Genomic DNA, 14773 nt, shown 5'->3' on the forward strand with positions numbered 1-14773 from the left:
TGCATGCAAATGAGATGAGTATGTTTACCAGGGTTTTACTCTGTAACTATTTGTCTCCCTATCGATGTGTTTTTTTAGTTGGCTCTCTGCTCCATTGGTGCTCATCCAACACAGATAACAATGGGGTGTGTGTGTGTGTGGGGAGGGGGGCTCTGTGGCTCTTCCTCTCAGCATCCGGTTCACATTTGACATTAACATGTTCAGGCAGCAGTCAGTCAACCCCCCCCCCCCCCCCTCCTAATGGGCCCCACCTCCACCTGCAGAACTGACCCATCCGTCTGGCCCCATCCTACTGCGCAGAGGGGTCCCTCCCTGGCTTTTTCCTGTTTTGTAATCTCTCACAGGGATCATACACAAACAAACAGTGCACGTTTGCTCACTTACACATATCCGTCTGATAGATCTGAATAATAATATGACTGGCTGGGACTATCCCCTCCTGTCTGGCTGGCACAGATTCCTTTTAAGCCTGAGGGTCTCTGATCAGAAATGAGCTGTGCGAGTCACAGCGGGCCCCCCTGTATGAGATGGAAAGAGGATCAGCCTAGTTCCATTAGCTGTTTAAATTGTTTATGTGATAGGCGGAGAGGTGGCAAATGGCTGCAGGTCAGTGGGTGTCCTCTGCCTCATTTCCCGCTGCCCAGAATGAATCCAACACTGGAGAAGAATGATATACTGACTCACACTTAGAGCCACCATCCATTTCTCTCTTCATTTCTCTCTCTCTCTCTCTCTCTCTCTCTCTCTCTCTCTCTCTCTCTCTCTCTTATTCCTCTTTAGGGTTCATCCAGTGTGAAAAGGTTCTAGCTCTCCTCTCCATGTGGCCTTTGACTCTCAGAGAGGAAGAGCTCTGAAATCACACTGCTGCCAAATGCACTGCCATCCATGCCACAGTATCAGTGAACATCAGCGAAAAAGTCTGTGAAGCGCATTTACCACTGCTGTCAATTGAGATGGAGGAAACTTGGCAGATAAATCGATAGATAAAAATAATTATTAAAGGTGAAGTAAGCGATTTATTTATGTTAATATAAGTGTTAAATCGTATCTTTATTCATACAGTGATCACTTATATAGTGTGCACATTTCATAGAGCCGATCTCTCAGTCACTCGCTCTGCATTTAATCCGCAAATAAACTTTTCGAGGATCCCATAACCAATCACAAGAGAGCACGCTACAAACCGGCACCCGTCTCACTGCCGGTGCACATGCAGAGCGACAGATAGGTGAATGTGTATGCGCCTACAATGGCGGAGCAGGTAAAAATACTTCCCCATGTCTGTTTTGATGTTTTTTATCATGTTGTATCACACTTATGGATCAGAGATGATGCTAGATAACTCGCCGCTTGTAGACATGCATTAATGTGGTGACGTAGGGACGAGGGAGGGGACTGATAACTGCAGTCACTGACAGGAAGTTAGCTAAACTGACCATTCCGCTTACTGAACCTTTAAATGCAGCCACAGACTTAAGAACAAAAACATCCCAGCATCCAATTCATATAAACCTCATTCATCAACTCTATGATGGACAGTGACATCTCCCTCGAAGCATAAACATCAACCTAGCAACTGTCGTCACATTCAAAATTCTGATACAGCTTATTGTAAAGTGTTACCCAGCTAAATGCTGCGTGGGAATATTTGACATCACCTGCTTAATTCAGAGCCATTCAAACGGTGCCTTAGACAAAATGCTAAATTCTCCCATGTGAAAACCACTTGTTTGGCTGAAGACAGTGTGTCTATGTCGTGAATCTGATATAGAAGAAAATGCTTAACCCTTAGGGCCCGTTGGTCCATTTTACGGACATTTCATTTTTCTTTTTTTGGATAATTTTGGCTGTGTTCATGCATATGGCATGAAAACTGGTAAGGAAGTGTATTTTTATATGATAATGTTATTTCCAGCTCAGCTCCTACAGTAAGGCTAAAATACACTGTATACAAACAAGAGTTACATTCAGACTGCTAAGGTCCATAAAACGTCCATTAACACCCATTCAAACACCATTTTTTCAACACACTGCCATTAAAGCATAATTGATGCATTTTTTTATATCTGGGTGTCAATCTGGGCTTCTACCTTGGAATTGATCATTTTTACTACTCTCCACCATGTTACGTCATTATGACCATATTTGGCATATGGAGAAAAAACAGGCTATTTCCACTAGATAGCACTGTCACAATCCCCCCTTCCTCTCCCTTTAGCTTTAACCCTGAGGAGTGTGTGTGTGTGTGTGTGTATGTGCGTGTGTGTGCACGTGTGTATGTGTGTGTGTGTGTGTGTGTGTGTGTGTGTGTGTGTGTGTGTGTGTGTGTGTGTGTGTGTGTGTGTATCCATGACCTATGACATTATGAGCAAAAGGCTAGTGGTTTTCAAGTGGCACTGTTTTCATTTACTCTGAATCCTCCTCCAGAGCTGGGATGTTTCCTCTGACTTTCAGTAGTGGAGAATTCAGTTGGCCCCACCAACACCCATACACAGAGATATACTCCTGCAGCCACTGGAATGGTACAGGGACCCACCTGTTACGCGTTAATGGAGGTTTCAGACACAGTGGTTGCGTTCCGAATCTCATACTCTTTCTTTTTTCTATTCTACATACTACATCCGACGATAAAAATAATCTAGTTAGGATGCAGTAGGCATACTATTGGGACATACTTTACTCTCTTATTTCATCATAACATTGCGCCTTGATCTTGCCTCTTGCTTTTATATCCGTCGCATCCCCGTTTGTTTTCATATGGAGGCTTCGTCGATGTTACGTCACTTCACGTGCGCACTGGATTGTGGGTCAGAATCGCCCAAATAGGATGCACTTTTCAACACTAACAATCTTGGCCGCATGAAGTAGGACATCCGGGTACTTCTAACCATCCTAAATCTGGCCATAAGAATCGGGACATCCTAAATCTTTTTTCTACATACTATATAGTAGAAAGTATGCGATTCGGAACGCAAGCATTGTCTGTGTCAGATTCCTATTACTCGCTATCAGAATCAGACTCCATCACTGTTTCCAAAGCTTTATGTACTTCTTGTGTAAAGGCTCCCTCCATATTGCCAGGTAAGAAATAACTAGTTCCACAGTTTGCTTTGTATAAACTCTGGTTTCAATGGCAGCTGTGTAAACAGCTCAACGACTTGTTATGTGTCTCTGACGGCTGCACCTTTGATGTGATTGAAGATGGCCCATGTTTTAACTTATTTGAAGCAGTGCACTGCACATGCTTGTGTGTATGGACCTCAGGTAGGTGTGTGTGCTGTGCATTTATACAAAGTCATCTTTAGAGGGATTTTGAACCTCTGCATGAAAAACTACACATGGAACAGAGTGAATGAAAACAGTGCCACTTGAAAACCGCTAGCCTTTTGCTCATAATGTCTAGGTCATGGGGATACACACACACACACACACACACACACACACACACACACACACACACACACACACACACACACACACACACACACACACACACACACACACACACACACAGTCTCTCTCATACACACAACTTTATTTAGCCAATGATGTCCCTGTTACACTGTTCTTGGCCCGTTCACTGTTCACTTCTGGATAATAACAAAAAGAGTGGAAAATGTGCATGGACTGCAGGTGAGGTTCTTTTCCTAACACAAAAATTCAATTTATGATTAGTACTGATGTTGGTTTAAAATTCAAGCCTAAAAAAGTTGGAAAAATATCGATGTATAATATTTTTTATAGCTACCTTTTTCAAAAGTCCATTTTACGTACCTTAGCGGTATGAGTGTCAGTTTATTACACTGTACAAAAAATAATAATGCCTAAATATCTGTGTTGCTGCTCAGCATTGACATATCCCAGGCCTAATAATTCAATACAAAAAAAATTAGTTTGCATGTAGTATATTGAAAATAATAAACATTTTCAGTTTTTTTCCTCCAAAATACGATGTCATCATGACCAAAACCTGGCAATTAAAGGGTTAACATCTTTTAAAATTCATGACTATTTTATATTAATAGTTAGGGCAGATGTGGGGGAAAAGAATTGGCAAAAAAAAGTTAAAAAAAAGATTGTATAACATTTTTTATAGCTACCTCAATAAAATGTCCATTTTACGGACCTTAGCGGTACGAGTGTGAGTATTTGACACTGCACAAAAAATAATAATGCCTGAAAATCAGTTTTGCTGCTCATCATTGACACATCACAGGCCTAATAATTCAACACAAAAAAAATTAGTTTGCATGTAGTATATTGAAAATATTTCAGTTTTTCAGTTTTTTTCATCTAAAATACGATGGCATCATGACCAAAACCTGGCATTTAAAGGGTTAACATCTTTTAAAATTCATGAATATTTTATATTAATAGTTAGGGCAGATGTGGGGGAAAAGAATTGGCAAAAAAAAAGTAGAAAAAAAATAATGTATAATATTTTTTATAGCTACCTCAATGAAATGTCCATTTTACGGACCTTAGCGGTACGAGTGTGAGTATTTGACACTGCACAAAAAATAATAATGCCTGAAAATCAGTTTTGCTGCTCATCATTGACACATCACAGGCCTAATAATTCAACACAAAAAAAATTAGTTTGCATGTAGTATATTGAAAATATTTCAGTTTTTCAGTTTTTTTCATCTAAAATACGATGGCATCATGACCAAAACCTGGCATTTAAAGGGTTAACATCTTTTAAAATTCATGACTATTTTATATTAATAGTTAGGGCAGATGTGGGGGAAAAGAATTGGCAAAAAAAAAGTAGAAAAAAAATAATGTATAATATTTTTTATAGCTACCTCAATGAAATGTCCATTTTACGGACCTTAGCGGTACGAGTGTGCCTAATATTATAACAGGCCCTAAGGGTTAAGGATCTGCATACTAACACTTTCGTCTTTTTATACTGCAGTAGCAGCTGTGGTAAACATCTTTTGATTAAGATCACAACCAAGGGTTGTGCCTGAAGTACTAATTTCCCCCCATTGTGTCTGTAAATACCGCTAAAAACCAATCACACTGTAATCTTTTGCACCAAATTGCGGCCACAATGTTGTAGAAATGGTGTCAACCACAAGCAGAAATGACTTATCTCTGCATTAAATGCTTTAAGGGTGTGCCTGGATGTGTTGGTATACTGTACACACCTATGTGTGCTAGTGAGTGTGTGTACTTGGCGTTCTAGTGGGAGTTTATGTCTGATCTGATTGATGGAGGTGCTAGTGGAGGAGTCGCTCCACTGATTGAAGCTACAGGCAGCACTAGGCTTCTCATTAACCTATGATAATGCACCTGTCTCCCTGATACGAAAAGCCTCGAAGCAAATTTGTTGCGATGACTGTTCTTGCTCCTTTTTAGCTTTGCTTTCCCTCGTCTGACTTCTCCCTGCTCCATCCAGCCCCTTCTGTTCCCTCCTCTTCTACACTCTTGTACATTAGGCTAACACACACACACACACACACACACACACACACACACACACACACACACACACACACACACACACACACACACACACGCACACACACAACAAACACACGAGAGCTCTGCCGATTCAGTACCAAAGCTGACCATGGCACATGAAGGGTTTCCCCCAGCTACAGTATTTACTAGGATCTGTGATCACTAATCCACCGAGACCAGGGTTGATAGAGAGGATCAACTGTTCCAGCTTTCATGGCTGCGTCTGTGTACGAACTGAAAATGTGGCAACCTCTTTTAAATGGCTAACACTAGGCAATGTGCTATCAAAGACAAAACACCTTCTGAGTTGACTCATGTGTTGGCTGACAGAGATGTGATCTCTCCTTCTGGTCAGTGGTTTATTTTAACTCACAACAAGAACAATTATCCAGCTTTCTTTTAACATAACACATGGATTCGGTTGCACCAGCTGCCGTATTTGTAAGTCATTACTAAGTTTGTGTGGAAAGTCCTTGCTACGTTTTGATTGACTCAATGTCGTTGCAACATTAAAACTTAAGAAATTTCTTGGGTCATTTGCAAGCTAACGCTAAGCTTTGTTCATTTGTTCAGTAAGCTAATACATATACTTACAATACAGATAACACACAGCTGGCAGGAACCAGCGGTGAAAGAAGTATTCAGACTGTTTACTAGGGTATTACTACACTGTAAATAAGGGTTAGAATATAACTTGAGTTTAAGCTAAATGTGCTGGTATATAAGAATCAATATATGGTGAAGATGCTATGTCTATATGATTGGATTGTGTATGTATAATGTATCAATGTTTAAGTAGCATTTAACTGTTGTAGCTGGTCATAATTGAACTAAAACATAGCCTAGAGGAGACTGTTGGGTCGTTTAATCTTTAACAATGCATCTTATTTTATAGGAGGATCATATGTTTCTGCAAACTTACTAAAGCTGTATTATTTCCTCTCAATTTCCCATAAGTACAGTATTCGAGCAAATGTACTTTCCCCCAGTATCAATTACTGGAATTTTAGTAAGAAGTAATCTTACTTATAAGGGCTATGGTTGGACTCATGATGCTGATGTAACTGGCTCCAGTAGTCGGGCGTCCAATCATAATGTCTTTTAATAAAACAAAACAAGGCTCCAGATCCTGCGCCAGATGTCTTCTTTATTCCCTGTAGCCCGTTCCAGTCGGTTTCTCTGCTCTCCAGAGGGCCGCTTGTGTGTGTGTGTGTGTGTGTGTGTGTGTTTGTTTGTGTGTGTGTGTGTGTGTGTGTGTGTGTGTGTGTGTGTGTGTGTGATTTATTTATCCTATCTGCACACTCAGTGCCAGGAACACACCCTGAGAGCTCACAGGACTATGGGAACGCTGCCTCGAGCCGCTGGAGAGTGTCAAGAAAAGGGAGAGGACTTAGAGGACAGATAGTAAATCAGTCCGGACCTAAAGATGTGTGTCAGAGCTGTGGCATGGTAGGTCCAGGCTGCTTCAGAAGACGTAAAGGAAATCGCAATGAGTGTTTTAAGGGTGTTTAGGTTTGTGTGTTTGAGGGGGGGGGGGGGGGTGAAGCTTCAGTAGCTCCCATTAGTCACTCTGTCAGATGTTAGAGAGATGGACGGGGCTGCACATTGGTCCCAGTTGATGCCAAACAGCCTTTGGAATTCAGATTTCCCAATTATTGGCAAAGACTCGATCATGATTAAATAATGTGCATGTGTGGTGTTGGGAATGTCTTTGGCATGAATCTTTCGCTTCCAACCTCTAATTTCCTCTGTTTTATCTTATTCCACGCAAATCTCTTGGAGGACAATCACATGTTACTGGTTTGATGTCCCCGGACAATGGAATGGGTTTGTTTGCGTTGGATACCAGCTGCCCTCAGTAAGTAAAAAGGCGCAGGGCAAAGAGGAACAACCAGACCATAAGACCAGGGTCAGACCTTCCTGTTTAACAAGCAGCCAGCTTCCTGTTGGGGCCCTGTCCTGTGACACAGTGACACCTCTTTGTCCCTCTTCCCTCGACCTTCAGGGAGGAAAAATCTACACACAACATTATGGAAACCCTGCCATCCTTGTGCTTTTCATTCACACATGCACCGATCCAAATAAAACCTCCATAAACAGCACAAATTATAAAAGCGAGGGGATATAGAAAAATGACTGCACTGTGTTTCAAAACAAACCCCCAAATTCTTTGTGTCACCATGAGCAGTGTTTGGGAATAATTTTTCTGTGTTTATCCAGTGCGCTGTCATTTGCAAAAGAGAGGCTTTCAGCATGAGTGCCCATTTATTTCTGCTGCTTATTGAGTGGGACTGAAATGGTGGTGAAAACAAGCCTCTCGCTGCAAGTGAATATCCTCTTGGCAAGCCTGCTGTGTTTCGCATGTAAAAGAAAAGACTGCTGGACATAGAGGAAGCCCAGAACAGCAGCGGCTGCCCTCTCGATGTGTTTAAATCAGTCTCATTTGATACAAATTGGGGAGAAAAGGGATGGTAAATTTATGCATTAGTGTAATCAAAATGAGAGGAAGGAGGTGGGGAGCGGAGCGGATGGCCTTCAGTGGAATATTCTCGGATGCTGATTAGGGAGGCCATGTTAATGAGATTCATTGTAATACGGAGAACATTATGCCCCCTGCTGCTTTGGTCGTCTGTGCCGTCCCTTTCTCTCTTTCTCGTATCGTATTTTGCTCTTTTTTTCTTGCTTTCTCCTGCTCTTGTCTCTTTCTTCCTCACAGAGGGAGCCATGTTTACGCTGGACAAACACAGCAGGAGGTATGGCCTTGTCCACCAAACTCTGTAATGATGCCGGTTGTTGAGTCGCACCTTTACCGTCACACGCTCTTGCACAGCCGTCCTGTCTCTACTTCCTGAGGGGCTGTGAGCAGGAGGAGCAGCCAGCCAAGACACACACACACACACACACAAACACACACAAAGCACCTTGGGATTTTGGTACGGGTGGCGCCACGTGACAGGTAGGCAGCTGGGCCACATTAACAGGAATAATGACAAACGGGCCACTGCTGTTGTTTTTTTCACCTATAAGCACTGCATCATAGCCTGTCAGGTGCTGTCACTCAACAATGTGTCTCCAGAGTGTGTGTGTGTGTGTGTGTGTGTGTGTGTGTGTATGTGCGTGCGTGCGTGCGTGCATGAGTGTGCGTGTGTAAAGACTTCATATATGCGTCGCCCACCAGCCGAATCCTTAAGGACCCATCTCTGGGCTCAGAGGAAAGCTGTGCAGGGAAAGTAGGGGGCCCAGATGTTTTATCTCAATACGCTTAAGGATGAGTTCATGGGGAGAACATCTGAGGCTTTTAGCTCAGTTGACCCTAGAAAGAAACTCTTAATCCAACCAGTATGAGGACATATGTGTACATATCCTTTTCATAAGAGAGAAAGCTGGATATGCAATTATTGTGCCAGTACTTTTGTTCAGACGAAACTGTGACCCAATTACTTTTTTTTTTGGCACAAGAGCTCCTCAAAACAAAGATGGAAGAGTAAAACATTGGCCAGATGCAGAAACAGAAACAAATGTGTTGGAATGTCTATGGTGTGTATGTGACGTAGATATAGAGAAGAGGAATCGGAAAGGGACAGGAGAGGTTTTTAAGGAAATTGTTGAGACTGTGATTGTGGACCGCAGGAAGGGGGGCTTGAGGTTTTAACAGCCAGACTTAAGTGGCCCCTATTAAGCAGAAGTGTGTCTGTGTGTAGGTGATCCTGTTTCAGTACAACAAAAAAAGTCAAGCCATGGGCTAATGGCCTCCCTCAGGTCCACACAGCGTCTGTGTCGTGACAGAAAGGGAGAGGTCGGCAGGGGCCAGATGGAGGGATGGATCCCAGGGTGCTGCGTTTGCCCTCTGGTCAACCACACTTAACTTCCCCCAGCTGAGTAAAAACAAATAAGGCCAAACCACAAGCAAACTTCCAGAGAACAGTCCCCCACATGTTACTGTAGACAGCTTCTGTCCAGACTATGCTGCTGCAGACTCTATTGTCACACTTTTCTATGTTGCTTTCATTTGTGACTGATCACTTTTTCGTTTTCACTTATTATTGGTTGATACCATTTATTCCATCTGTTGTCTGGTGTTTCTGATGTCTGTTTAGTAATAACCTTCTTTTGCAATGCTGCAGGCCAAATTTCCCACTTGGGACAGGGACAATAACAAACTGAACTGAATTGGAATGCACTTAAGTCAACTCAACATGCAGTATATAATGGTTTATGTTCCCAGATGTGACATTGTATCCTTGCATACAGTGGAAGATGCGTAAGGCTATAGTTTCATTCAAAAATAGTAGCTAAATAGTGGTCAAGGAATACTGTCTGCAGTTCCTCATCACAGTGGCCCTTTTCCTCACTCACTTAGAGCTTAGATTACTGTATTTTAATGGCAGGTCTACGGTCACTGTTGAAATAAAACAAATTGATTCCCTCAGATGACAATGCAAAGTGCATCTGTTGCAGTTTTCCGTGACTATACCTCATACTATATGAATCCCCTGTATCGTAACTACTTGTACCACAGAAGAGGTTGCCTTCATTATTCAACATACTCAACAGACTACTACAACAGACTGTACATGTGGATAAAGCCATGTTGCCAGACGTAGTAATATGAAGAATGATACATTGCCTCAAGTGATGTCACTCGAATCAGTTTGTTGTAATTGAAACCTAAAAGTTTGAAATTGAAATACATTTTGGGTAGGCCTATGTTAAGTTAGAAAGCAAGCCGTTTCTCATCTTTGCTTAATGCAAGCGACTCAAGACTATATTAGCCTCTGCTAGCGTAACACTGCTGAATCTTAGAACGAATTGTAAGTGGTTGAACAGCATTGTGGGTTATTTTACCTCTTTTACCAGCTAATGTTTGCTCTGACTGGATGAGCTCTGCCGTGAACCACCGCGTCCTTCACAGTCTAAAGCTGTCCCATAGCACCCACTGCTTCTGACCATCAAGCCAATCACTGCACCAGTGGACAGTGGGTCATGTGAGACCAGTTAAGACTTTGATGAGGCTCCACCCGACAGACAGGGGGGAATGGGACAGAAGAACACTGTCTTTTATGGGATATTGTGGATAGTGTGCTCCCATCTCAAGGCTATTGAAAGGTCTCCCCAGCATGGAGACTCTCACAGCCTGGGGGTGAGACATGGTGCACCTGGACTTTTACATGGAGCAAGGAGACTTAACCTCTTCTCTCCTAAATCCTGCATTTCCTACACCTCATGTGTCCACCTCGCCATTTATATATGCCTATATCTTTACACCAGAGGGTTTCAAACTGTGAGGTGATAGACTTTGCTTCAAAATCCGTGCTCCTTCTCAGAGTCATAATTCAGACAAATTTCAGAACTCAGGGACATAAAACACATACTTTTCAGATTGAGCGTGACTTCTCGATCATAAACTTATATCCTGTGTCGAGTAAACGCCCATAAATCTGCTACCAAATAAAATAAAATAAAACACTCCTTATAAACAAAGAATTTGCCTGAGAACCATAACTTTCTTAAGTCTTCCGCAGCAAGAACACTTGCACATGGGTAATAATAGTACACAAAGGCATGCTAGAACAACATATTTACTCTTTGCATCCCCCAAAGCTCCAGAAAGCTTTCTTTATTTTGTCTGAAGAGGTGACTTGATGCCTTCATGGTTGTGATTGTTCTTCTAGAAGCAGCAGAATTCAACAGTGAGAGCGAGCAGTATATATAGAGATTACTGTACCCGCTTGAGGTTAGCTTGTGGTTCTGGTTAGTTTTATGTTCAACAGGCAGCTGCAGGGATAAGTGAGCTCACTCGACATTTACGTCCGAGTCTCCACCGACAGCAGGCCTTTATGACATGCATGTGCACCCGCAATAAGTGAAAGCCTGTGTCACCGAGAAGAAAACTAGTCCCATAAACCAAGATGCAATTAACTCCACTACAGGGGAATAAACTGTGGGCCTATAGAAGCAAGCACACCTCACTGAATTTTGATTTTAGAAATGTATCTCACAATTTCCCCCAGCTTGTACTGTATCCATCCATCCATCCAGAGAGCCGAGCATGCAGTGTGCTGCCAACGAGAGCATTTTGATTCAAGTGGGGCTCGCTAGTGAGTGTGTTATTGTGTGATCCTGAGCCTGTTTTCATGCCCCACCGTGCTGTCTTCCGGGTGTTATTAACTTAGCATCCAAGATGTGTGTTGGAGGAGGTTTCCTTTTTTCCCCAAATCTTTTCTTTTCTCTTTTTCTAAATCTTTCTGCTGATTGAATTCAACCTTCACTCTTCATACTATTTGTTGAGAGCTATATGTGGTAAAAACAAGGGAGGAAAAGGAAGACAGAGTGTGCGGGGAAAGTTACAAGGGAAGATGTTGAAAAGGCTTGATGTGGCATGCAGTGCATGACACCGGAGAGCAGCTTCTGATTTTGGATGTAACAGCCTCCTTTTCACATCTTGCCTTTTCTGATGTCAGATCATTGGCTGCCAAAGGGTTCCTCTCAACCACTCTAGAGAGGGTGGGATGAAGTGTGTTCACACAGAATCAGGTGAGAAATCAGGCTTCCCATTCTTCAGCAACATTATTTTCTCACATGGCAGATGTCTTGGCGCGCCACGGTGACCCGCAAAATGGGTTTGATTTGCAACTATCTGTGATACTAAAGGATGTTGAACATTAACATAAACAGAAAACGTTAAGTTTAGCTTAGCATCAAGAGTGGAAGCACAGGGGAAACAGCTGGCCTGGCTCTTTTTCCAGCAAAATAACTTTCCTTTGTATTATAGCACTTGCAACATGTTAACAATATGATTCGACTCTAGTCCTCCTGTCACAGTGGTTTAAAATGATTTGTCGATCAACAAAAGACATTTCAGCGTCTTAAGCATGAAGATTTGCTGGTTTCATTTACACACAATCATTGGTTGACAGACTTCACATTTTTGTATGTTTATGGTTTTCAGCAGCAATTCAACAACATATTTATTTAAATGAATAGCACACTGTTAGCTTATTTTGGCATACAGACGGTAAACAGCTATTCTGATGACAAGACTTAAGGATTCACTACTCTGCTAGGGGATGTATTTTACCTTTGGAAAAAGGCTTGTTGACAGTCTTTAAGCTAAACCAAGATGCTGGCCTTCTTTGATGCTGCTGGACTGCTCGAGGCAGCTATATAGTAACAATAAAAACATATAGTCAATATAATATTGATCATATCATCCAACTCCTGCAAGAAAGCAATTAAGTTTATTTTCCCAATACTTCCTTTTAGTCAGATGAATGTTGAGTCAAATGTTCTATAGTAAAAAGAAACTGTCACCTACTATATCTCCGGCCTTTTGCCAAGTGTCCATTTTTTTCTTCCATCCCTGCCCTTCCTCTTTACCCGTCTGCCTCCCTGCAGTCTGGACTTGTGTGCCATGTGCTTTGTGGCCTGTGGATAAAAGAGTGAATGTGACAGGGCGGGACGCCAACTGTCCCCAGAGGGACGTGAAGTCCTTCTGCCTCAGCAGTGAGTGAGAGCCAGCCCATCCTAAATGAAAGCCTCAAACTCACCATGACAGAGGAGGACGGAGACTCAGCTCAAGACTAAAAGCGACTGGACATTCTGTCGGGTCTGATCAGGAGCCACGTTTACATCCAATACTGCACCCATGTGATCAGAAAAAGTACCTTCCTTCCAGGTCTTAAATACGGTGGAAAATCCATCCATAAAAAGAGAGCATTATGTAAAACAGCTGTGACACTGCGGTTTTCTCAACAGGTGTCATAAATCTGGCTCAGAGCCACTGTCCAATAGTCTGAGGCGAGGAGAAGATAGAAGATGGCAGCGTCAAAGCCGTCGAGTGTCATTACAAATCACTCATAGAGGACTTTTACTGGCACGGCCACTGTAGTGCATACGCAGACGTGCTTGTAAAACCTCAGAAGTCTGCCCTGTGATTGGAGAGAAAAATGATGGGCCTCTGGGTTAATGGTGAAAGCAACCGGCGGAGGAAGCCTGTGTTTTTCTAGCTCATCTGGCTTAGATTAGTGCACGCCTGCACTCCACTGTCACAGTGAGAGCGGAGAGGAGAGATAGAAGCATTAAGATATGAAGAGAGCACAGAGCGAGGAGGGAGGGGACCAAGGGGAGGGGAGAGAAAGGGGGGTAAAACAAACAATAAAGGCAGAAAGCATGGAAGGAGAAAAAAAGCATTTGCAGAGGGTTTTCAGATTTGCGAGGAGCTCTGGCTCTGTCACCCCGAGTGCTTAGCACAAGTCAGAGGCATAAACCCTTTAGATAGGCCTTGTGCAACAATGGAGATGGGAAAAAGCTCTCAAGACGTGACCATGAATGAAAGCAAAGGGTCTGGGTGAAGGGAACAGAGCCAAATGCAAGTGCTTGCCCCTGGCACGTCCTTGTCCGCTAACTGAGAGCACATGCTTGGCGCAAAAGGACAACTTTCACCCTCATCACCTTCAGAACATCCTTCTGCCTCAACAATCCCCCCCCCCCCCCCCCGCCCTGCTAATGCACTCAACATGTCACACTGTTGCTCCCCGCAGTCTCAATGAAGGTGAAGACAAACACAGACACTATAAAGGGTGAGGGCATCCATATCACTCACTGCAGGTTAGCATTGTTTACATGGTTTGCAGCTTCCTCGCAACACGCTTGAGTCCCAAAGACAAGTTGCTGACGTGTTGGGACTAATTGTCTCTTCTGTTGACAACTGCAGGAAGCAGATTCAAAGGCTTTAACTTAGTTGCCTATTTTATTAAGTTGACAGTCTCGTTCAGTGTCTTTTGTCCTGCAACATGTTGTGTTTATGTGCCTCTCTGCACGCTACCGCGTCTCTAAATAATTCTTGGGATTGAAAAGGTTATTGTAAGTGGTATTTTCTTTCTGTATTCATGTTGTCTCATAAATGTTTGTGTTTATGTGTGTGCCAGTTAATCTGGGCTTTTAGACAGTGAGCTGAGTGGGGGTATTTGAGCCTGTCAGTCTGCCTCAGCTTGTTGTGTGTAGCATTCGTGCAGACAGGCTTTCTAGGTCAGGCATAATTGACGATGTGTATTAATAACAGTGAGTTGTGTGTGTGTGTGTGTGTGTGTGTGTGTGTGTGTGTGTGTGTGTGTGTGTGTGTGTGTGTGTGTGTGTGTGTGTGTGTGTGTGTGTGTGTGTGTGTGTGTGCTCGTGTGTTTATATATGCTGTATGTGTATGCGTGTGTGTTGCTGTCCTGGATTTTGCTGTCTCACTGTCCTCAGGCACACACTCAGCACCCCCTCCTCATAAAAACTCCTCTGCTCCCTGGGGTTCTTGCTG

Source organism: Ammodytes marinus (genome assembly GCF_949987685.1).
Source record: "Ammodytes marinus genome assembly, chromosome: 5".
Taxonomy (NCBI): domain Eukaryota; kingdom Metazoa; phylum Chordata; class Actinopteri; order Uranoscopiformes; family Ammodytidae; genus Ammodytes; species Ammodytes marinus.